A 27,089-nucleotide genomic window follows, 5' to 3' on the forward strand; every position below is an offset into this window, starting at 1 on the left:
CCAAGGATGCTTTCTAGGCTATCTACAAAACATTGCATGATATAACATTCCCATACAAAATGATCTCTACACATATTTTATGCATCATACAGTTCTCCTATATCCACACATATCATATTTCTCTCTATCATATAGATCCTCTCTAAATTGATCTAGTAGACTGACTTATATACCTATTACACATGATATGCCTTATGTAGGCTTACAATACATTTACAAAAGATATTCAATGTCGGCTTTGACAATATTTAAAAAAGATTCATTAAGTAAACTATACTTGATGTCGACTTCTAATGAAGTATTGATGTTGGTGTCGGTGCCGATGTAGCCTTGAATGGTTCCAATGATGGTATGTTCCTGTCTTTGCCTCCTAGTGCCAGTTTGTGACTTCCATCAAATGTTGTTGCCATCAATGAAAACAAAATGAATCTAATGAGTTTCAACTGCCAACAATCTCCCCCTTTGGCAGTGATGGCAACACTCATGTGAAAAATGGATTCCTTGCTAGTGTGCTCCCCTTGAGCAATATACTCCATCTGATAACATATTCCCTTATATTTTTTCACATATATACATACTCCCCCTTTGAAATTAATGCCAGAGACTGGTGAAAGAATTTAAAAATGAAAGAATATTGTTAGTCTTGTTGGAGCTTAGTCATCTTCAGGATTTCCGGGTATGCTTTTTGTAGCAACTGAAGATATGTATCCCAACCTGATTTGAAAGTATCAGATATAGATGCAAGTCCACTTAGTAAGTGGGCAAGTGTTTCCTTCTCTTGGATATCTACCGGTGTGGATTTTGTTAACATATCCATGCATTCTTTCTTATGAACACCCAATGAATCAAGTCTACGGCTTACCAATCCTCTTAGATTTCTTGCCCTTCTTATGATTTTATCTTTGTCCTTCTCAAAAGAAAAAACTTGGTTCTCCAAGGGCAAAATTTATCCATCAACAGATGTAGTTAGTGCAGTCAATCCATCAAAAGTGTTAGCAATATTAGCCATTTTGTCATATAACTCCTTTAATCTGCTATCTACATTAGCTACAAGACTTCCTATATTACATCATACTCTGTAAATATTAGTACATTGTTTTAAACAAATCTCAATGGGAATAAGTTTTCCTTCTATTTTCTTCTTCCTTGTTTCTATGAGCAAATCAAAAGTTGCTCTTTTTGCTGCAAAGAAACTGTCCAAGGCCTGCAGGTCTACAATCTGTCTCAGATATTGAAAATTATTTGATATGTGCTCTGTTAAAATCTTGAGCTTACTAGAAGGGATTGCTCCATCCTCAAACTGACAGTCAGGCATTATTCTGTGCATTACAAAGATCGATTGATCAATTAACCCTTTATCTATAGTCCCTTCCTTCAACAATTTATGAGTGGCCATCATCATTAATTCTATTGGACTCAACTTAGAGACTGATTTCTTCTCAACCTGAGAAGTGTCAATTTCCAAAACTCTTGTTGGGGAATCAATTTTACCTACCGATATGGACTCAGTTGATTTTACGTTGTCCATCTCAGCCTCTTTTGCACTGATGGCTTTGCCACTTGGTGCGGTATTGGTCACTATCGGTGGAGTATCATCCACAGTGTTTCCAGTGCCTTGTACATTCCCTTGCTCAAAATTGGTCTATGCCAGTACATACTATACACCCTCTTTAACTGCTAGTTGTGGTTGTGCCAAAATTGGAGTTGAACTTCTCAAAATACCCAAGGTCCCTTTTGATTTGTCAAGAATGGTGGAAGATGTTGCCCTTGCAAATTCTTCTTGAGATGTGAGAAAGTTAGGGTTTTTCTATAAGAATTTGGTGTATCCCTTACTTGTCACATTTACGACCTCATTTACTCTCCCCATCATAAGGCTTATCTGCTAGTTTTTACTGCTAAAAATTATCCTATTTGTAGTGTCTATACATCTTTTCATTTCTTCACTATTTACAGTACCACACAATTCCAAGAGTGCAACTTCCTTGATTTCCCTGTCCCTATTGACAACATCAAGTCTTCTAGCTTCAAGTTTATTATATAGGGATAAAGGTATATCTTTCAAAATTTCAACTAAGGATTTCTTATACATGTCTATATACAATAAAATAGCCTCTTCTAATTCATTTTTCTCATTCTCTTCTAAATCCTCATAACACTTTGATATATTCTTTAATATTCCATCTTTTGTAACTTCATCAATAAGTTCAACACAGGTCATTGTTATCTTACTAGTTCTAGTATCATCACCCTTATGCTTTTTGCTTGTGGTTGCCAGGGTGACTAGTTTCCTCTTCTACATAGGCTTCCTTACCAGTGGTGGAGGTGCAGTAGGATGAGATGTCTTTCTAAAAAGTCTCCTCCTAGGTTCTACCTTATGTTTCTCTATCAGTGGTTTTACCACATTCTTCCTTTGCACCCTTTTGAAGGCAAGAGGTTCATGATCCTCAGAGTGAGAGTCAAAAATTATTGGGGAAATGTGAACTTGTGGCTTCTTCACTTCTGTAATACCAACCTCTATTGGTTTGTCTACTTGTTTAGATTTAGAGCCCAACTGAGTGTCTATTGTCGGCAATACAGTTAGAAAGATTGTTGATATTCAGTAAGGATATTGAGAAGGTTGTTGAATATTATTGATATAACTGAAGAATGATGATAACTATCTTTATAACATTATTTTGTCATTAATGTCCAGAGATTGATTATCTGATTCAATATGATGTTTCCATGTCTTGAGAAGATTGATTAGAAGAGAATTAAGATGTCGGTAAAAGACACAGAAAGAATGTGATGAATAAAGGGAGGAATAAGTTATTCAAAGGGCAACTATTACCAAGTTAGACAATGATGAGATTATGATGTTTAGATTGTTTTGATATTCTACATATGTTGTTGATTGTAAGGTTTATACTATACTATGTCACCGAGCAAAGAACCTAGTCGGTAAACCCTAAGGAACCTAGTCGGTAAACCCTAAGGTTATTGATATCGGTTAATGAAGGTGAAATGTCTACTGAGTAAAGTTTAGTATTTACCAAGTTGCAACTGAGTTATGATAGTGTGCATGGGATGGATAAAAGAATTATTTAATGAAGGAAAATGATTAGTTGGAGTTGTATAAATGATTAGAATGTCATGCATGAAGTTTGTTAAGCATCTATGGCAAAGGAAAATCGGTAGGAAGATCTACAGTGCAGATTGAACCGCAATAACCTTTTGCAAGTTCCAAGAAAGGACTGCAAGTCCCGAGGTGAGGTAAAACATTTTTAGATCGAAGGATACATTGAACCTGGTCAAGTTTAAAGATCTGATGGCTAAGATTGATCATGGGAAATGTGATCAAGGAGATTAAGTGGTTAGCAATTGTTTATAAATAAGAATTTATTGATAAACAATGTATGTGGGCAAGTGTATGCACAGGGATGCTACATAGTGATTATCGAGCACAGAAGCTTGAAGACCTATTTGAATAATAGAGTAGGAAGCCCAGCAGAGGGACAAGATAGGTCCTATGACTAGATTTTTTTGAGCATATAAGAATCTGCTTTAGCATTTTAGATGTGAAGTTGCAAATAGATTTGTATTACTATTATTTTGTAAGTGACAAAAAATCTCTTAACCGAGTGGACTTAACAATCTTATATGTAAACCCTCTAGCAAGCTAACATTCTAAATGAGTGTTTGAAATCCTTTGACAAGGTCACTTCTAACAAAGTGAAGATCCTAACAGATCTGAGGGAAATCCCTTAACCGGGTCACATCTAGCAATGTGTTTGTAATCTTTAACAGGATTTGCTTTTAACCGAGCACACTCTAGAAGAGTATATTTCTTAGTAGGTCTGAAATCCCATAGTGGTTTTTCACTATTTGGGTTTCCACGTTAAATCTAGTGTTATGAGTGTTATGATGATTATATGCTTATGAGTTTGCATGTTTGGCAGTTTTGCTTATATTGCTAAAGTATAAGTTACCGAGGTTGAGTTTGTTGTTTTTATGGAAGTTTAAGTTTGTATGATTCACCCCCCCCCTCTCATCTTGTTAGCTATTTGCATCCGTACTTACATTAAGTATCAGAACTATCAATTGGTATCAAAGCTTTTGACTCTAGAAGGAAAGTTTTAAGGTACTTGAGGAAAAGATCCGAAGATGTATAAGAGGGATGCACCGAAGCTAAACAAGTCAAGTTTCTCCACATGGCAGAAAAGGATGAAGCTGTATTTATCAAGAATAGGAGAATATGCAACATATTATCTAGAGAATAATTACATTGCACCGAGCGCCAACCCTATGACCTTTGAAGAGATAAAGGAAAAGCAAGAACATATTCAAGCTATGATTGAATTAACATCTGCATTGACCGACTTAGAGTTTAATGATCTAGAAGGCTGTAATGATGCAAAGGCAATGTGGGACAAGCTCATATTTGTGTATGGAGGTGATGAACATGTTCAAAGAGAAAAAGTAGATAGTCTAAGAGGACAACTTGAATCCATGAGGATGAATGAAGGTGAGAACATAACCCAATACAGTACAAGAATAAAGGAGATTGTCAATCAAATTAAAGGAGCAGGTGGAACTATTGAAGAAAAGGATATAACAAGTAAGTTGTTGAGAACCCTTCTACCAGCCTATGCTATTCAAGTCTCTGTAATCAATGAATTGAGGTCTGTACCCAATATGCCAATTTCTTTAGATGCTACCATTAGTAAGCTACATGCATTTGAGTTAAGTAATTTTGATAATAGTGGGTCTTCGGTAAATAAGGTTGAATCTGCATTCAGTTCTTTTCATATTAGTGAATCTAATGATTACAATTATAGAATGAGTAAGTACTCTGAAGGAGATCACAGTGGAGCAAGTGAAATATTTTTCAAGAGCATGGAAAAAGTGCACAAACTGTATGAGGAAATAAAAAAGCAAGAAGAGTTTGAAGCATTATTAGCCAAAAGGTTACCGAGAGGCAAAGGTAAGTATAAAGGGAAGCTATCTTTAAAATGTTTCAATTGTGATAAGATAGGACATATGGCTTCTAACTGCCCTGACAAAGAATCTAGTGAAAAGAAACAATACTGAGATAACAGGCAGAAAGACAACCAATACAGAGGACACCGAGACTTCAAAAGGAGAGATAGAAAAACATGTCTAATAGCTGATGAGGAATCCAACGATGATGAATCTGATGAAACTAATACTGAGGAAGTTGTTTATGTGGCTATTAAGGATGGATCTAATGAAGAAATGTATGAAGAAAAAGCCCTAATATCTCACATAAATAATAATGATTCTTGGATTATAGATAGTGGATGATCACATCATATGACAGGTGATAAACACAAGTTTGTTAAATTAGAAGACTATGATGGAGGCTATGTAAGATTTGGTAATGATGCACCATGTCGGGTGAAAGGTAAAGGATCTATAACACTTCTTGACAATGCTAAATATGATGATGTATACTGGGTTGAAGGATTGAAATACAATTTGTTGAGTGTAGCATAGCTAAACAATATAGGATACCGAATAGAATTTTAGAAAGGAATTGTCAAAAGTTCATGACAAGCATGGAAAGTTAGCTGCTACTGGGATACAAACAAAAGGTAATACATTTCATCTTGACTCAACTCAGAACAAGTGTCTTTATGCAAAGATAGATGATACCTAGTTATGGCATAAAAGGTTTTGTCATGTAAATTTTGATAATCTGATCAAAATAAGTAAGAAGCACTGAGTAAGAGGTCTATCAAGTCTTGAAAAACCTAAGAATGCTATGTGCCGAGGATACCAGATGGGTAAGATGACAAGATCAAGCTTTACAAGTAAGTCCTACACTTCAAAAGGAATTTTATATCTAGTACATACTGATCTTTGTGGTCCTATGAAAGTTCAAAGTTATTATGGTGATAAATACTTCATATTATTTGTGGATGATTACTCAAGGATGATGTCAGTCATGTTTTTTAAAGAAAAATAAGAAGCTTTTCAAATGTTTAAATGGTACAAGGCAAGAGTTGAAAATGAAATAGGAAGACAACTGAAATGCCTTAGATCTGATAGAGGAGGAGAATTCACTTCTAATGAATTTAACTTATTCTACAATGATCATGGTATAAAGAGGCAAGTATCTGCACTAAGAACACCTCAGCAAAATGGGACAGCCAAAAGAAGAAATAGATCTATTGTGGATTGTGCAAGAACCTTGATGATAGAAAAGAGGGTACCTCAAACATTTTGGAGATAAGCAATTAGCACTATAGTCTATACCCTGAACCAAGTTCAATTGAAGAAAGGAACTATGAAGACAGCATATGAGATATGGTATGACAAGAAACCTAATGTAAGTTATTTTAAAATCTTTGGAAGTAGATGCTATGTTCACAAAGATGATAGAAATGGAAAGTTTGATTAGAAAAGTGAAGAAGGAACATTTCTTGGTTATTCTTCTAGAAGTAAAGCATTTAAATGTCTGATCAAATCATCTAACAAAATAGTAGAAAGTGCAAATGTGAAAATTGATGAATTTGTAGAAAGAAATGATGAAGGAAATTCCAAAGAACCAGAAGATTATGAAGAATTTGTTTATGTTCAATCGACAAGTCCTACTGAGAAAGCTGCTGAAGAAAATGAAGATAATGTCCAGTTACCGAGTGATGAAGAAGATCATACAGAACCTACCGAGCCTATATTAGCCAAGTATGTCAGAAGACATCAAGCAGAAAGTCAAATTATAGGAGATAAGGATGATCCAGTGATGACAAGGAAAAAACTGAGATAGAACACATGTTTAATATCTAAATTTGAACCGATAATAGTGAAAGAGGCATTTAATAGTGAAGATTGGGAAAATGCTATGATAGAAGAGATTGATCAAATCAAGAAGAATGACACATGGACACTAATCCCAAGACCAAAGGACAAAAATGTAATCTGTACTAAGTGGATTTTCAAAAACAAGCTAAATGAGAAAGGTGAAGTCATTCGCAATAAAGTAAGACTAGTTTGCAAAGGTTATGCTCAAGAAGAAGGAATAGACTATGGTGAGACTTTTGCACCTGTGGCTAGACTTGAGGGAGTAAGAACATTTTTTGCATATGTTGCTTTCAAAAATTTCAAAGTATATCAAATGGATGTTAAATCTGCATTTCAGAATGGTATATTAGAAGAAGAAGATTACATTGAACAACCTGAAGGATTTGTTGAAGACAAGAGTAAAGATCAGGTATGCAAACTGAACAGAGCTTTATATGGTCTGAAACAAGAACCTAGAGCATGGTATGAAAGATTGCAATCTTATTTGATCAAGATTGGTTTTATAAGAACAAGTGAAAACAACAATATGTACATGAAGAAAGATGAGGACAATGGAATACTAATCTCAGCCATATTTGTTGATATTATATTTTGTGGAAATGACTCCTTATGCAAGAACTTTGGAAATGAAATGTGAAAAGAATTTGAGATGTCACTAATCGATGAGATAAAGTATTTTATAGGTCTACAGATATTGCAAATGAAAGATGAGATTTTCATTACTCAATCCAAGTACATAAAGGAAATCTTGAAGAAATTTGGAATGGAGGATTCTAAACTAGTAAGTACTCCTATGACTACTAACTGTAAATTATCAAAGAATGATGAATTTGCATCTGTTGATGAGACACTTTACCGATCTATGATTGGAAAATTGCAATATGTTGTGCATAGTAGACTGGATATAGAACATGCAGTAGGTATTGTAGCAAGATTCTCTGCAGATCCCAAGGAAACACATATGACAGCAACCAAGAGAATTTTTAGATACTTGAGAGGCACTGAGGATTATGGCTTAGTATATGAAAAGAAGAATAATTTTGATTTAAAAGTTTATACTGATGCTGATTGGGTAGGCAACATTGATGACTGGAAAAGCACAAGTGGTGGAGCTTTCTTCTTAGGAGAAAGACTAGTGAGTTGGTTTAGCAAGAAACAAGGATGTATCTCACAGTCAATAGCAGAAGCTGAATACGTTGCTGTAGCATTGAACTATACCAATATAGCATGGATCAAACAATTATTGGAAGGCATAAATGAGAAAGTTACTAAGCCAGTAACTATATTCTGTGATAATACTAGTGCCATTAACATTTCAAAGAATCTAGTGATGCACTATAAGACAAAGCACATCTCTATCAAATATCATTATCTTAGAGAAGAAGTTCAAGAGAAGAAAGTGGTGTTGGAGTATGTTAGGACAAAGGAACAAATAGCAGATATCTTCACCATGCCACTGCCAAGGGACACTTTTGAGTATCTCAGAAGCAAGTTAGGGGTCCTACCCCTATCTTCTACTCACTGACTGAGTTCGGTGAAAGCATCAATTCAATTAATCTACAAAATATTATGTGTGGATTGATGTTGATTTATGAACTTTAGGAGGTCACCTAAAGCTATGCAGGAAAAAGTGAACAGAACCAGTTACTCTGACCAAGACTGAGATGTTACATAGCAAGGTAAATCACTTCATAGAGGAAGTAATCATGATTTAGTTCTTTTACTTTTTGGCATTGTTGTCAAAGGGGGAGAAGACTAAATGGTTGAAAGGCTAAATTATTGATTGAATGAAAGCCCTGAATGATGGAAATAATAGAAGACTAATGATAGGGGGAGAAGATTTCAAAAGAAACGGAGAAGACTAAATGCAAGTCAACAACTCAGAAGCCTAATGAAAAGGAAGAAGACTTCAGAAGATTTTAACAACTCAAGGATAATAGGAGAAGTCTTATAGCAATCTGAATACAAATTAATTTGAATATCTTGTTGGTATTACCATTTAATTGTTGGTTTTGCCATCAATGCCAAAGGGGGAGATTGTTGGCATTACAGATAAAAGGATTGTTTGCATTTCAATATTAGGAGATTGTTGATATTCAGTAAGGATATTGAGAAGGTTGTTGAAGATTATTGACATAACTGAAGAAGGATGATAACTATCTTTATAACATTATTTTGTCATTGATGTCAAGAGATTGATTATCTGATTCAGTATGATGTTGCCATATCTTGAGAAGATTGATTAGAAGAGAATTAAGATGTCGGTAAAAGACACAGAAAGAATGTGATGAATAAAGGGAGGAATAAGTTATTCAATGGGCAACTATTACCGAGTTAGACAATGATGAGATTATGATGTTTAGATTGTTTTGATATTCTACATATGTTGTTGATTGTAAGGTTTATACTATACTATGTCACCGAGCAAAGAACCTAGTCGGTAAACCCTAAGGTTATCGATATCGGTTAATGAAGGCGAAATGTCTACCGAGTAAAGTTTAGTATTTATTGAGTTGCAACCGAGTTATGAAAGTGCGCATGGGATGGATAAAAGCATTATTTAATGAAGGACAATGATTAGAATGTCATGCATGAAGTTTGTTAAGGATCTATGGCAAAGGAAAATCAGCAGGAAGATCTACAGTGCAGATTGAACCGCAAGAAAGGAGTGCAAGTCCCGAGGTGAGGTAAAACATTTTTAGATTGAAGGATACATTGAACCTGGTCAACTTTAAAGATCTGATGGCTAAGATTGATCATGGAAAATGTGATCAAGGAGATTAAGCATTTAGCAATTGTTTATAAATAAGAATTTATTGATAAACAATGTATCTGGGCAAGTGTATGCACATGGATGCTACATAGTGATTACCGAGCACAGAAGCTTGAAGACCTGTTTGAATAATAGAGTAGGAAGCCCAGTGGAGGGACAAGATAAGTCCTATGACTAGATTGTTTTGAGCATATAAGAATCTATTTTAGCATTTTAGATGTGAAGTTGCAGATAGATTTGTATTACTGTTATTTTGTAAGTGACAGAAAATCTCTTAACCGAGTGGACTTAACAGTCTTATATGTAAACCCTCTAGCAAGGTAACATTCTAAATGAGTGTTTGAAATCCTTTGACAAGGTCACTTCTAACAAAGTGAAGATCCTAATAGATCTGAGGGAAATCCCTTAACCAGGTCACATCTAGCAATGTGTTTGTAATCTTTAACAGGATTTTCTTTTAACCGAGCATACTCTAGAAGTGTATATTTCTTAGTGGGTCTGAAATCCCACAGTGGTTTTTCCCTATTTGGGTTTCCATGTTAAATCTGGTGTTATGAGTTTTATGATGATTATATGCTTACGAGTTTGTATGTTTGGCAGTTTTGGTTATATTACTAAAGTATAAGCTACCGAGGTTGAATCTATTGTTTTTATGGAAGTTTAAGTATGTATGATTCACCCCCCCCCTCTCATCTTGTTAGCTATTGGCATCTATACTTACATTAAGTATCAGAACTATCATCTATCTTGTGGATCACATCTTACACATATGCAGACATCTTCTCTATTTTCTTCTCTCCTCTTTTCCTGTTAAAACTTGTTTTTACTTCAAGAGCCTTATTTCCTGTTGTACTGAAATGCTTTGTTTTATCATCTAATGGATCATCTAACAACGTCTTTGCATAGAGTTCAAAAATGTTGTCATCTACCTCATATCCAAGCTCAGTAATCTAGATTTGCTTCGGTTCAACTACTTCCATGAGAGTTTCATCAGTTTTCACCATGAAACATATATCAGTGGAATACTTCTCCAAAATGTTCTTTGAAATTATTTCCCTTTGCCTCATGTTTTCCTGAAATGTCTTAAAATATCCCCAAACTTTCTCATCTTTATCAGTACCAAGACCGATGATAGCATGTTTGATTTGCATACCTACCGATATGTCATGAGCCCAATGCTTCTTTCCTAAACCGAGTAGCTCATTCAGGAAGTAAAGCATTAAACAAACAATCAAGCTTCCATATCTGAAAGTGCCTTTCTTGGTTCCTTTGATTTTACTAAGGTTTAGCATCAACTCACTCCTCATCCATTCACATAAATCATACTTCACATTATTTCTTAGCATCTGATATGCAACATGAATGCATGAACTTGCAACAAAATTCAATCAGTTGGATTGAGTTACCTTGTATCCTATGATCATGCTTGCAAACTTTATATATGTGTCGGTGATCATGTGTTGGCATTATGGATGTATTGATTATGTGTGGCATTGATGTTTTGTCATTGATGTCAACACTAGTTGTTAAGGATAGATAGAGTTACACTGACTGATATAGATAGTTACTGGCAGAAAGGTTACCGGTATAAGATCTAGTGTTATCAAAAGAAGAGATTATCTATTGAACACTTCCAGCATGTTTGGATCAGTGAAGTATATTGGATTTCATGAGTTATATGCTCCATGGGCATGTTTTGGTCAGTTAGTATTGGCTTGGTAATTGGATGTTATCATACACTCTGGTAAACACTTACGAGCACTAGTTTAAGGCTTTACTGATAGAGATTTTCATTGAGGAATCATGACAGAATGCACAATTGGTGTTGGTGCAGCTTCTTCAAGGATTTCAAGATGCTGAAGATGTTCATTGATCGTGCTTCAATTTCTTGAAGACATTGCTTCGGCATGGTGGACACAAAATAGGTCCAGTACCTATCTAGGTTATGGACCAGTATCATGCTAGCATGTACTCTACATGTTACTTGGATGATTAAAGATGTTTTATGGATTTGTTATTACTATTTTGGTCTCAAGCCGACATGGCATATCATTGTAATAAGGAATTATGTTATTTTAATATCTTTAGGTGGCTGACCTAATTTGTTTAGGCCCTAGGGTTTGCATAAATAAGAGGTAGAAACTTTGTAAAGTATCATGGTTATTGGAAAGGTCATGGTCAAGGAATGTAATGTGCGAATGTTGTAATATAATTCAGGTGGAGGAGTTGATCGATCATTGGTGATCGGATTGGTTTCAGATGAGGATTTCATCCTCCCGCATTGAACTTAACTAGGACTGTAATCATTCATAGTAGATGCTATTTCCAGCAATTCACTCTATTGGATTGTTGTCCATTTATCTTGAGAATTTTGTAGCCTCTTTGTAGTCAGTGATACTCTATTTGTAATGAGTAGTATGCTCTAGGAAATGTGCCTTCTTCCAAGTGCAGGCTCCTCATTGTAATACATACTTTCTGCAAAAGTATCATCTGATTGTGGGTAGGCTTCCCACCATGGTTTTTCCCTTTCCAAGTTTTCCATGTAAAAATCATGGTGTCATGTGGTATGGTTGCTTTGCATTGATTATCTGGTTAATTGTTAAGTTGTACTGTTTACTGGTATCTGTTTCTATCGGCATCTATTTGTGCTTTACCGGTACTTGATTGGTTTAAGGTTATATTGTGGATTAAAAGTTATAATCTGTTAACAAATTATTCACCCCCCCTCTCATTTATTCACCAGTTATCCTAACAATTGGTATCAGAGCCTTGGCCCTCTTTTGCAGAAGCTTAACCACTTGAGGTAGATCCTATGGCAGCTAACACTTCTAATCCACCGGCAACTATTTTTAGAAGAGAAATCCCTAAGCTTGATGGAATAAATTATGGGATATGGATAATTCAAATGGAGACTCATCTTAGATGTCTTGGCAAGGATATTTGGGAGATCATTGAGAAAGGATACACACCTTATGATCCGACATCTGACAATCCTACTCCTGTAGACCTAGACAAGAATATTGAAAATGATTGTAGAGCTAGAGAAGCCCTCTCGTGTGCACTTACTGATCAGAAAATTATGGGATTGACTAAAAAATCATTGACTAAGGTTATATGGGACAAATTGCAAACTTTGAATGAAGGTGACCCTACTATAAAAATTGCTAAACTTGATGGTTATCAGGTAAGGTATGAAAACTTGAAAATGGAAGAAAATGAAAGAATTGTTGTGTTTATGGAAAGAGTAAATAAGATTGTTATGGGAATTCAATGTTGTGGAGGATTTCTAAGTGAAGATGAAATAGTTTCCAAAGTCTTGAGATCCCTTCCACTGGCTTACAAGATGAAGGCAGCTGCAATCAATGAGCTAAGAACAATAGCAAACACTTCAGTCAATAGAGACATTCTGATTGGGAAATTATTTGCTTTTGAGCTTGAAGAATTTGGATCTTCTGGAGTTGTAAAGTCTCAACCTTCTTTTCATGCATCATCATCAACATCAATTGACAAAAGTGATTGGAGAGCCCTATATGCAAAAGAACTAGAAGACATGAGAAAAGAAGATGAAGAGCTTGAGCACCTTCAAGCCTTATTTGCTAGAAGAGTACCTAAAGGTCCAACAGGAAGTAAGTATGAAGGAAAAGAACCTTTTAAATGTTTTTGATGTAATAAGACTGGTCATTTTGCATATAGATGTCCTGAAAGGAATGTAAGATTTGAGGAAAGAGTTAAGAAAACTTTTAAGCCTAATTTGAATTAATATAGATTCAAGAAAAACAAACAATGCTACATAGAAGATGAGGAAGGAGTAACTGATGACTCTAAGAGATGAACCAGTAGAAGACTCTCATAGTGGATCTAGACATGGAAAGGAATGGGTGTTCTATGCTTTGAAGGAAGATGAACCAAAACTGGCTATAAAAAATGAAGAGAAGGCCCTAGCAGCAAAAGTTGAAGATAAGGATGAATGGGTAATTGATAGTGGATGCTCACATCATATGACTGGAGACAAAAGAAAATCTATCCCTGCAAGAATACAATGGTGGTCAAGTCATATTCGGAGATGACAAGGCATGTATGATCAAAGGTAGAGGTATTATTTCTTTGGATGCCAAGCATAACACTGATAATGTCTATTATGTAGAAGGTTTAAGGCATAATCTTATGAGTGTTGGTCAATTAGTTGATAAGGGTTTTCAACTTCAGTTTAAGGATAGAAAATGTAAAATCATTAACAAAACTGGTTTGGAGATTGCAACTAGTATTTAGACAGGAAGTAACATCTTTCACTTGAACACTGGTAATAAGACATGTTTGATTTCTCATAATGATGAGATTTTGCTATGGCATAAGAGGTTATATCATGTTAATTTTGATTGTATTGTTAAGATCAGTTCAACTAAGGCAGTCAGAGATATACCTAAGATTATGAAGCCTCATAATCGAGTATGTAAGGAATCTCAATTGGGTAAGCAAGTTAGAAGTTCTTTTAAAAGTATACATGATAATTATAATGATGTACTTGATTTGATTCACATTGACTTATGTGGTCTAGCAGGGACTAGAAGCTTTCAAGGTGATAGGTATTTCATGCTGATTATTGATGACTATTCTAGAATGATGTGGGTGACTTTTCTAAGGGAGAAGTATGAATCTTTTAAGAAATTCAAGATCTTTAAAGAGAAAGTTGAAATAGAAACTAGACTAAAAATTAAATGTCTAAGATAAGATCATGGCGGTGAGTTCAGTTCTCATGAATTTAACAGTTATTGTGAAACAAATGGAATCCGAAGACAACTATTTGCACCTAGAACTCCTCAAAAAAATTGAGTAGTTGAAAGAAAGTACAAAACTATTTTGGATGCAGCTAGATCTATGATGATGGAAGCCAAATTGCCTCATATCTACTGCAGAGAAGTAGTGAGTATGACAATTTACACATTCAATGGAGTTTACATCAAAGGTGAAACTAGTAAGTGTTAGATGTAATGATAGTCCCAAAGAAACTGAGAGGGAGGGGGTGAATCAGTGTCTAACCGGTTAATGGAATATTTGAACTTATTTATGATGAATAGTAAGAGGAGGGAGTGAATTAGTATACCAAAAATACTGAACTCACACTCTTAAATAGTTTAGTAGATAACCAGTATAACAGATTCACTAATAAACTGGTTAAGATAAATGCAAACCATGTAGCAAATAAAGCATTCACCCACAAAAGTACAATCACCATAACACAAGATATTTTGATGTGTAAACCCAAATGGGAAAAACCACGGTGAGCAAAAACTCACAAGTAACTATTTGCAAAATAGAAACCAGACCGGTTAAGGTCATACAATATTCTTAACTAGAATAGATACTGTTAGGAATCTAGATCTCTGTTAGGAGATAAGTCCTATTAAAGACTACCTTGATAAAGAATTTTAGATCCAAAGTTGTGAACCACCTTGTTATAGGATTTACAAAGGCTTTGTTGGGCCTACCCGATTAAGGGTTTCAGACTTGTCGAAGATATGAGTAATCAACAAGTGAGTGATCTAGATACTGGCACAGTATGCTTGGTTAGATCCTTGATAGCTCATTGTTAATTCATTTCAGCATTACTTCAATCTTCAATATCTCCACACTCTAACTCTTCACACAGACCTAATCTTCTTTGCAAAGATCACACATAAGCTTCTCATACATCATACATCTCACAACTATGCAAACCCTAGACATGATGTCCTTGTAAAGGAAACTGATTTCATGTCGGTCCAATAGGATCAAACTACATGTTCCTACATTTAGTGCATCTAGACACATTTTGTAACACAACACAAAATCACCACCAAAGTGTCAGTGGAGGATAACTCATCATAGAAATACCGGCTAGTAACTCATCACAGAGTAATACCGGTTCATACAATATACCGATTACTGGTTGTCAAAAATGAAGACTGGAAAATGTTAACTACCACTTTTTTCCTTCGTACTGCTTGAGATCCTTGAACTGCTTGAGGTCCTCATACCGCTTGAGTTCTCCATACCGCTTGAGGTCTTCAGTCAATTTGTGACCGGTAAACATCTTCTGCAAAACATCGATAGTCTAGAGACTATAATACATAATACTGGTTGGAACAATTACCTATTGAGCATAACTCATACATCAAGAAAGTGTGTGTCCATCAATGACAATCGAAACATCATCAAAATGCAAACAATCTTCCCCTTTGGCATTGATGGCAACACCTAGGAAAATTTTGACATCTAAGTGTTTTTACAACAAAAATATGCCATAATCAAAATTATCGCCCCTAAGCATATACACTATCCCTTTTGTACAAATGACAATGTATACTACTCCCAAAAAGTGGTAACATGAAAGTATACATAACATTCACCAAAATTTTAAATACTACTCCCCCTTTGCCAACAATGACAAAGTAATGCAGAATAACCCATTTTTTCTTCTATATAAAAATAGAGTAAATGTTTATGACAATAAGGAATAAAACCTATCAAAAATAGATTTAAAATCCTGCATAAAAGTTTTCATGGCCAATGACCATGACTCAAGTAATGAGGTAGAAACCTTCTGCATCTGAAATACCAATTCTTCAATAGCATCATTGGTACTCATCTCTTGAGTTACCGTGAATTTCTGAAGAATTTTCAGTCTGGGTAATAAGACCAGTTGAAGCTCCTGCAAATCTTTTTTCCTGTTGTAGATTTCTGATTCCACCCTGGCAGTCTACAGCTGATAATGATGAACTGTTTTCCCATATGTAGTAAATGAATCATAGGGCATCTTGAAGTTGTTGATGTATGCCTGGAACTCCGACTAGAGTTTATCTTTCTGCTTAAGCACATCATCACAAAATAGATGGGGTTGGTAGATTTTACTCAATAGTAATTTTCCCTCATCCATAGCACCACTGATATCCTTCTGCTACTTTAGAAGTTGTGACCAAAGCTCATTCAGTTTCTTGACTAAGGCAATGTTGAGTACCTTTTCATGATTCTTCTTCACAGTGGCTGCAACAACATCTTCCAAGCATTGTACTTGGTCCTCTACTACAGTACAAAGGAGTTTTAGCTTGGATAGAGAGGAATCGATACTGGGGAGGTTAGTACTAGGAATGAGACTGGTAAGGTTGTAAATAGTAGTTTGTATGACATCCCTTTCCTTCTTCCTTCGCAACTCTTCTAGTCTTTCTTGTGCCAATTTGATGCCTCATAGTAGCTCAAACTCATCTGATGATTGAAGGTCAATCAAACTAGTGGTGTCAATCGGTTTGGCTTGACCCCTAGTTGCCTTGGGAGTCTCCGCTTGTTTGGTTTTCTCTGCTTCCTTCTCCTCTGCTGCTCTTTTCTTTTCCTCTTCTTTCTTCTTTTTCTCCTCTTCTTGTTTCTTCTTCAGTTCTTCCTTCTTCTTGTCTTCTTCCTACTTTTTCTTTTCTTCCTCCTTCTTTTTCTCCTCTTCTTTCCTCTTCTCCTCTTCTTTTCTCTTCTCCTCTTCTTTTCTCTTCTCTTCTTCTTGTTTCCTCTTCTCCTCCTCTTTCTTTTTCTCTTCCTCTTTTTTCTTGTCTTCCTCTTTCTTTTTCTCTTCCTCTTTCCTCTTATCTTCCTCTTTCTTTTCTATTTCTACTTGGTCTTTCTTCATTTGTTCTTTGTCTTGCTTCTCTTTTTGAGCTTTTTCCTTGTCCTGCTTCTCTTTCTCTTCTTTTTCTTTGTCCTGTTTCTCCTTCTCTGTGTCCAGAGTGACATCCTCAACATCTAATCCATCCACATCAATGAGATCATTTTTCTCTATCACCCTTTCCCCTTCACTATCAAATGGTTCATCCGGTTTGCCTAATGTTAGATCAGGTGCTTGTTAGCCTTCAGATTGGCCTCAGACACTTGGTGTAACTAGACAATAGCTTTGGCATGTAAATGTGTGTCCTTCTCCACTTTAGATGCTTTACCTTCTAGTAGCTTGAGTCTTCTTATTCTCATGAAGAAGAGGCCTTTGTTCTTATCCATTATCTCAAATAATTTAGAATTAGAGGCATCAGGAAAGTATTGTGCAAAGACTCTCTCCCTTATTTCCTATTCCTTTCCAATGGCAATGCGCCATTTGTTATCTAAATAATTGTATAAAGAATCTGGTGTGACCGATCTGATTTTAGATGGCGACTAGTCATTGACACACAAATATTTAATAATTTCCTACTCTACTTCTTTCTCACTTAAAAAAATCATCAAAATATTCTTTTAAGTCATCAAGCACCTTTCTCTTAATATTCTTAATAGTCCTCTGACAATCTATCATCAGCTTGAAAGAGGAAATATCTACATTTACCGGTGCTGACGTTGCAGGTGTATTACCGATAGATTTTGCCTTCTTTCTTGATTGCCTAGTCTTCTTTGGCTATACTTTCGGTTCAGTATCCTCTGAGTCTGGTGAGCTATTTTTGGTTTTTTGCTTCCTCTCAAATACTTTAGTGGGAGAAACCTCAGGTTTCTTCTTGGCAGGTGACCGCTTGGTCACAATTGGACTGGCTGAGGTAACTAGTGCCGATATTGATGGCACTGCCTTGTCCTTTTTCTATTTTGGTTCTTCAACCAGTGTTACCCTCTCTATGTAGGTGTCGGTTCTCTTTTTCTTGGCATCTAGTGGTGAGGCAAGCAGGGTAGAGGCATACCTGATCAACATATCATACATCACTTCATATCCCATTGGTTCAACTTCTTCCTTTCTTGGTTCCACCACTTCCATTATGCATTCATCTACCTTTATGGTGAAGCAGATGTCATCTTCATATTTCTTCACAATATCTCTTGATATCCTCATCCTCTAGCTCATTTTTCGCTTGAATTCATCGAAGTATTTGTTCAGAACCTTAGGATGTGAAGTTCCCACTACTTGAAGACTTTCCTTGATTTTCTTGGAGACCGTTTGGTCAGCAGACCATTGAACATCACCTAATCTAGGGAAATAGCCTTGAAAGTAGAAAAATAGGCCGACCAAAAGTTGTCCAAACCTAAACCTTAGAGAATTGTCATGTTTGATGGACTTTAGGTTTAGTTGCAATTGCTTCTGCAAACAGGTACACAAATCAAATGAGGTGTCTTCCTTCATCATTCTATAGGCGGCATTCACTATAGCAGCAAGGATAGAGTTCATTCTGCTAGCATAAAACATCCGATATCCAATCACCATGCAAGCATACTTAACCAAATCATCTTTGATGGTGTTGATGGTCATTGCCCATTGGTTTCTCAGAGAACTGATGAGCTTAGTAATTTCAGTCTTGGTGACCTTCCTTAGATCTGGCACCTCTCCAATGTTATAGAAATTGGTGATGAAATGAATTGCTTCTGGTGTGATTTCATGCATCTGCTCAAGATAGATTTTATCACCATGCACTCTACTCAGGATGATGCAGATGTAATCTTCAGTGAACTCTTCTAGAAAATAAACTGCATTATGCAGTTTCTTCCTTTCTAGGATGCTATATTCAGGTTTGATTTTCTTGTCATCCCCACAGAACAAACCTAGCTAGGAATGGATGACTAGGGATCCTAGATCTTCCAATTTAGAATCAATATATCATGAAATATCTTCCTCAACTATAACTTCGGTGGGTATCTGGGATAGGGCATTGTATTTCATCTTCTTTTGAATAAATTCAGCTGAATCTATAGGTACACTAGAAGTAGAGTGCGATGCAGAAGCCATGATTGAATGATAAACAAGAATTTTGAGAAATACCTTCACAATTTGAAATTTAGGTTTTGCCTATGTTGCTCACAACACACCACTTTGCTTGCTTGGAACACCGCTTAGTGTTCTTCACCGATAGATTGAAAGTCTACTGGATTCCTCTGCAAGATTTTTGAATTCACTTTGAATTGCTAGATGAATCACACTTTGTGGCTCTGCTCTTGAAAATTCTTCGCTTGAAAATAGATAAGTGAAAATGATGACAAAAGTCCCTTTTAAACAATCTTTCATCTACCATAATAAATGCATCTTCGTTAGGGTACAAACCCTAATTTTCCCTTTTACCACTTCAAGTCTTCTGCTGATTGACAAGTAACGTATATTGGTTATGGTCTTTACCGATATAAACTAGGGGTTAAAATATTTCACCGATATGCTCCCCCTAAGCTTTTCTAAAGCTCAATTTGCCAGCTTAGAGACTTCCACACTAGGTGCAGAAACTAGTTCATCCTATGATGCTTCTTCAGGTTTCTTTTTCCAAGTTTTATTCATTTCCACTTGAATGGTTTCAACATCAATCTTCCCTTCAAGAGTGATTTGTATATCATCCGATAGGTTCTTTCTCATTCTATAGGTTCTGGCAGTGTGACCTGATTTGTTGTAATGATAGCATACCATTCCAGGTGTTCTCCATCGTCCATTATTCATACTACCATTCTTCCTTCTGCATGTTGCAGTAGTGTGACCACTACCATGACAGATCAAACAGGTTCCTCTCCAACCAGTTGCCACTTGATAGCCACCTGACCGATGGTCCTAGGTATTATACCGTTTGGGATTCCAGTTCACAGAGGGTTCTGGGATAACTCCTTGAGTCCTTGGAGGGTATCTCCCAGTGTTGTGCAAAATAGACCTGCATTCAAATGCTCTATGCCCAAACTTGTTACATGCATAGCAGTTTCCATTGAATCTATTGGATCTAGGCTTATTGTTTAGAAAATAAGGAAAATTATTGTAGGCCTTGCTTCTACACACATTAGCAGTATGTCATTCCTTGAGACAATTAAAGAAAAGAGGTTTAAATTTTTTCTTACCTTTATCCTTGGATGTTGGTTGTTTCTTTGATGCTTTAGCTTTTGTTCTAGAGGTCTCACCTTCCTCATACCCAAAGAAACCAAGTCCAGTGGTATTCTTTACCAGTTTTGTTGATTCCAACTTTTGTTCTAACTTAACAGTACTCTTATTGAATTTGGCAAGTATCTCCTTTGACTCAATAAATTCCTTGGAAATAGCAGCATTAGATTCCATCAAGGTTGCATTCTCAGAAATAGCTATGTTTAGTTCACCTTGCATTTCTTCTTTTTCTACTTTATTCTCTTAGAGATGAGCGGTAAGGGAACTGATTTCTTGCTTCAGCTCAGAGATCTCCTAATCTTTGTCTTTTACCAAATCTTCAGCTTCCTTTTGTTCTCAAGCTCTTGACACATTCTAATAGTCTGTCCTTCCAACTCCTTTCTTAGGTTGTCTTTAGATTCATTCAATTTTTCAACTTCTTCAACTAGGGCATCCATGTCAGCATCATTAGAAGAGCTATTTTCAGTAAGTTCCATCAGTTTCTCAGCATGCTCTCTTCTTTTGGCCAAAGAGGCTTTATACTTGACTTTGAGTTCATCATAGGCTCTCTCATTCTAAGTGAGACGATGATTAAGTTCCCTCACAGTGTATTCCCCCATATTTCCTTCCAAGTGGTTAGACTTATAGAAAGGTTGGCTCTGATACCAGTTGATGAATACTAAGAAGGGGGGGTGAATTAGTATACCAAAAAATATTGAACTCAAACTCTTAAATAGTTTAGCAGATAACTGGTATAATAGATTCACTAATAAACCGGTTAAGATAAATGCAAACCAAATAGCAAATAAAGCATTCACCCACAAAAGCACAATCACCATAGCACAAGATATTTTGACATGGAAACCCAAATGGGAAAAACCATGATGAGCAGAAACTCACGAGTAACTATCTGTAGAATAGAAACTAGATCGGTTAAGGTTATACAATGTTCTTCACTAGAATAGATCCTATTAGGAATCTAGATCTCTATTAGGAGATAAGTCCTATTAAAGACTACCTTGATAAAGGATTTCAGATCCATAGTTGTGAACCACCTTGTTAGAGGATTTACAAAGGCTTTGTTGGGCCTACCCAGTTAAGGGTTTCAGACTTGTCGAAGATATGAGTTATCAACAAGTGAGTGATCTAGATACTAGCACAATATGCTTAGCTAGAACCTTGATATCTCATTGTTAATGCATTTCAACATTACTTCAATCTTCAATATCTCCACACTCTAACTCTTCACACAGACCTAATCTTCTCTGCAAAGATCACACATAACCCTCTCATACATCATACATCTCTCAACTATGCAAACCCTAGACATGATGACCTTATAATGGAAACTGATTTCATGTCGGTACAATAGGATTAAACTACAAGTTCCTAGGTTCAGTGCATCTAGACACATATGGTAACATGACACAAAATAACCGCCAAAGTGTCGCTAGAGGATAACTCATCACAAAAATACCAGTTGGACTTATCACAGAGTAATACCGGTTCATACAATATACCGATTACTGGTTGCCAAAAATGAAGACTAGAAAATGTTAACTACCACTTTGTTCCTTCGTATTTATTGAGATGCTTGAACAACTTGAGGTCCTCATACCACTTGAGTTCTCCATACCGCTTGAGGTCTTCAGTCAATTTGTGACTAGTAAACATCTTCTGCAAAACACCGATAGTCTAGAGACTATAATACATAATACCGATTGAAACAATTACCGGTTGAGCATAACTCATACATCAAGAAAGTGTGTGTCCATCAATGACAATCAAAACATCATCAAAATGCTATAACTTTGTAACCCAAATCAATGTATCGGTAAACAAGAAATAATGCAGCAAATAGAAATAATAGAGACAACATAAATTCACACCAGAACACAAGATATTTAACAAGGAAACCCGGTGTGGGAAAAACCTTGGTGGGATTCAAGTGACCCACAATATTTACTCACTGGCCAATATGAATAAATATTACTTATAATAGGGGCTTGCACATGCAGGAAGGGCAACAACCTAGAGCTCACTGCTCAATAGAAGAGTCTCACTGACTACATTATCGATAATTAAATCCAATACAATGTACTACTCAAAATAGCATCTTTAATGCCTGGTTCAGTATTGGTTGAAGCTCAATTAGATACATTTACCAAAAACCTTCGCTGTCCACTATATCATCTCATACAATAATTTCCTTTATTACAATTTATCTCCCATACACACACAATACAAAATGACCTATGAGATCTGATACATATATTAGTCTTTACAATATACCAATTTGGCTTACAAAATATAATTATATTTATAATACAATTCATATAAACAAAACTTGTCTCATGTTGGCCTGAATGTTGGTATACTTCATTGTCGGTACAATCTGAATGCCGGTGAATATGCCTATTGGTGCCAGTGTCGATGCTTGCCAATGATGATGTCTGTGATGTCGATGCATGTAGAAACCTAATACTGGTAAGTTTCCATCAATGACAACATCAACCATATTCTCATTAGAGTCTAGAATGCAAACAATCTCCCCCTTTGGCATTGATGGCAACACTCATGATAAAAATCCAAAAACTGTTATCTAAAAGTAAAGTCCAAAATCTGATCCCAAAAAGAGTGTGGTCCCCCTGAGCAAGTGGTCTCCTCTGTGTATTATTTTTCTCCATACTACTCCCCCTTTGAAATCAATGACAAAGGATGTCAAAAAAAATCAAAGAATACAAAAATGCTACCTCATATCCTGTAACCGATTGCTTATAAGTTGAAAAATGTCAGCCAAAATTAGATTTAGGCTCTGCATAAATTTGTTATTGTCTAAAAGAATGGTCTCTTTTTGTTGGATCATGTCAATCAGATAATGCATCATTGCTCTGGTGATCATTCTCCTTGAATTGATGCCTTTGATAGCTCAACCCACCGAGTAATAATACTATCCAATCTTGGACCAAGTTTTATTTTCAGTTCATGGGCCTTTAACCTTATTCTTAACTTCTCTTTCTCTAATTTTTCTTCAAAAACTGTCATTTCCTATTCAAAAAATGAGATGAGTCCTGAAGAACCTATCATAATATTCATAATGTCATCAATCTCTTTTTGTGTCCTTTTAACCTCCTCATCAATGTCCTCTATCAAACAGTGAGGTTTACATGCTTCTTTATACAACTCCTTATACTCCAAAATTGTAGAATTGAGTACTGGTAATAGTGAATCTAAGTGCTTTGTACAGTTTTTAATAGTGCTCACAAAGAATTCACCTTTCTCTTTATCAACTCTCTCCTTAACTGTAGCCTCATTCACCTTATCTATGGTTAGAACATTTTTAGCAATAAATTTGGACAATGTGTCCAATTTACCTAAAGAATCCTTAATGTCATCTATCTTGCAAGTGGGTGCAATCATCTTTAAGATAGGTAATGTGTCATCAATAGCCTTAAATGCTAAGGCATTGCAATCTGTTATCCTCTTAATAGAATCCAAAAGAACATCTGTTACATTAGTGGGTCTAAATTCACCTGTAAATGTGCTCGGTTCAAAATTAGATTTCCTCTCAACAAATACTTCTCCAATTACCCTCACTATTTTTTCCTTATTACCATCATTTGCTTCCTCTTTATTCACATTTTTTGTCAGTTTCTCTGTCTGCGTTATTACCTCTGCTTCCTTTGGTTTTTCAATTTGAATAGGTATCTTTGCAACTATCAGTTTCTCTAACTCAACATGAACCTCTGCCTCAGATTGTTTCTCAGTATTAGTTCCTTTATCTTTTGTCGATATCTTAGTCTCTAGTTGTGTAGCTTGTGCCAGTATCTTAGTGTTCTGAGAGTCAACAGTTTGTGCCGGTGACTCAGAGACCTCACTGATCTTAGCATCATCTACCTTGACCTCTATATTTTCCTTATCCACAACAATGTTAATATCTTGTTTATCAATGTTCACAGAAAAGAGAATCTCAGAATCCGGGTTAGTGTTATCAAGAGTAACATTTTTAGTTCCCATATCAGGTGGACTGACTTTATGTATCGGTGAGATATCCTAAACTAGAGGTGGAAGATTATGTGTAATCTTTATTGAAGGAACACCACCAACTTTTCCTTTTCCCTTACTCTTATCCTTCTGATATACCTTAAAGGTTTTGTCCATTTTCGGTCTGCTCCTTTCTTCTTGCTTTTTCTTTTCAACAAAGAATATATCCTATTTGTCTGCAGTCACATCAGCAATCTCCTTAACTCTCCCATCCATTAGGCTTACTTGTTAGTGTCCACTGATAAAAACTAATTGGTTTGCCCCAGAAATTAATTCATCAATTTCCACTTTTGAATTTACAGGATGTACCACCAATAATGCTTCAACTTTCAACTTCTTATCAAGTTCCATCACTGATAGTGTTTTTGCTTCTAATCTCATATACAGATCATTTGGTAAGTCATCAATCACTTCAATTAACACTTTCTTATAGATATGTAAATGCAAAATAATGCTCTCCTCAATTGTTTCCCTATCAGAATCTTTAAAGGAATGATACAATTTGTTTACATTAATCAGATTTCCTTCCTATGTTATCTCATTCAATAGTTCTTCTAGAGTAGGGGTAATCAGTGTCTGTTTCTTCTTTGGTGTAAGCTTCTTCTTAGGTTTCCTAACTACCTGTTGCTTTTTCCTTAGTGTTCTAGTTCTGTTGGGAGAAGGAGAAGGTACTAGTGAGGGTTTTCTCTTCTTCCTTTCCACTCTCTTAAACTTAGCTACCTTCCCACTGTTGATATCAGAAGAAGTGACAACCGATGAAACATGTGCTTCTGGATTCAATCCTTCCATTTCACTGGCTGATATACCATTTAAGTTCATTACATTTTCCTTGATTTCACTTGCTATTTTGGATGCATCTCGTATAAACTTTTATCTTCTTTTTCTCTGCTTCTGCATAGAAACAACACTCTCTATAGTTTCATCACTTCCAAAAATTTCTTTAGATGGTTCTCTAGGTGCATCAAGTAGTGTTTTTGCATATGTTTCAATAACATTTAGATCAACTTCATAACCCATTTCTGTAACCCGAATAGTTCTAGGGCTAACTACTTTCATCCATGTCTCATCATGCTTAATAACAAAGCAGATTTGTTTGTCATACTTATCTACTATGCTCTGTGGTAGCCTCTATCTTGCCTTCATTTTGGTCGAAAAAGTTTTGAAACAATCTATGATGATCTTGTCACAGTCAATGTCCATACTGGTGAAAGCTTCCAGAATCTATTTTCCTATCGGGATGTCATATCCAAAATCCTTATGACCAATGTCGGGTATCTCTTTGGTGAAGTAAAGAATCAAACAGACAAGCAAGTTGCCAAAGCGATAAGTTAGTTCCTTGTCACCTTTAATCTTCTTCAATTTATCAATCAATTCATCTTTAATCCATTCACAAACATCAATTTTAATGTTGTTCTTTACCATTTCATATGCACTGTGAATAAAAAGGCTAGAAACGGAATTCAATCTATTTGCATGTGTTTCTCTATAGCCAGGTACCATACTCACATATCTAGCATATGCATCAATAATGTCATTAACCCTAAGAGATCTACTGTCAGATGTAGCTCCGGTTAAGCTCATCAGACCCTTGTTAGGTATTTTCTTAGTTTTGTCAGGCCTACTACAGGTTGAGGGTAAACCAGTAACTACCTTAATTTCTTCCTTGGTTATTTTGCAAACTGACTCTAACCACATAAATTCTCCATGAACTTTGCTAAACACAAGATGGACTACCTCCAAAAATTTAGGAATGCTTAGAATTTCAACAAAACCAAAGTCTTCAACAATCTTATGTTCAGGTTTAATTAGGCCTTTCTCATCAGTAATAACATAATTAAACATTCTCTTCAAGCCTCCATCCCTAGGTCTTCTATGTTGTAGTGGATATAGATTCTCGGGTCTTCGGAAAAAGTGACACCCTTTGAAATTTTTGAAAAAGCTCTGATACAATCATCTTGTTTAGCAATTTTTGGGATAATCTTGAATACAGGTCTAGGGTGGTTGATTTTCTCTACCATAGTAGGTTTTGCAATAAAATCGGGTACAAAAGATGAAGATTCCATTTCAAAAGATAAATACCTCTTAAACGAAATTTGAATGCCTGAAAATAACTTCACTGCTTTACCTTTAGAATTCCCTTGCTCAATTTTGTGCTCTCTGAATGTTTGAATGCTTGGTGAGTTGAAATGAGGGTTTTTTGATGTTATATAATCCAAAAGTTCTCCAACAACTGCATTCAATGCTCATCGGTTAAGTGAAAAATTAACACATCTATTGGTAAAGATGAAATGTATCTTCTCACCATCAACTGAGGGTAGAATGCATGATTTTCAACTTGATGCCATACCCTCTAAGGATTGTTCCTTAGTCGGATAAAGAATCTCCTACCGGTGGAGGATTACTCTGTTCTATAGGTGCAAAGATGGTTTCATCAACTCTCTGATATCCCTTCTTAATCCATTGTTTTGAAACTTTTTGCTTTATTACATTTACCTTGTCTTTACCCTTCACACTAGATCCTTTATTGTTTGTCAATTTAGTCTTGCTCCTACAAAATTTAGCAATATGCCCAATCTTGTTACATGCATAACAAGTTACATTATTCCTTTGAATAGCATTTCCATATCCTTGACTGGTTTATGTTTTGCATTGATTAGATAA

The sequence above is a fragment of the Cryptomeria japonica genome, chromosome 6 (assembly GCF_030272615.1).
Source record: "Cryptomeria japonica chromosome 6, Sugi_1.0, whole genome shotgun sequence".
NCBI lineage: Eukaryota > Viridiplantae > Streptophyta > Pinopsida > Cupressales > Cupressaceae > Cryptomeria > Cryptomeria japonica.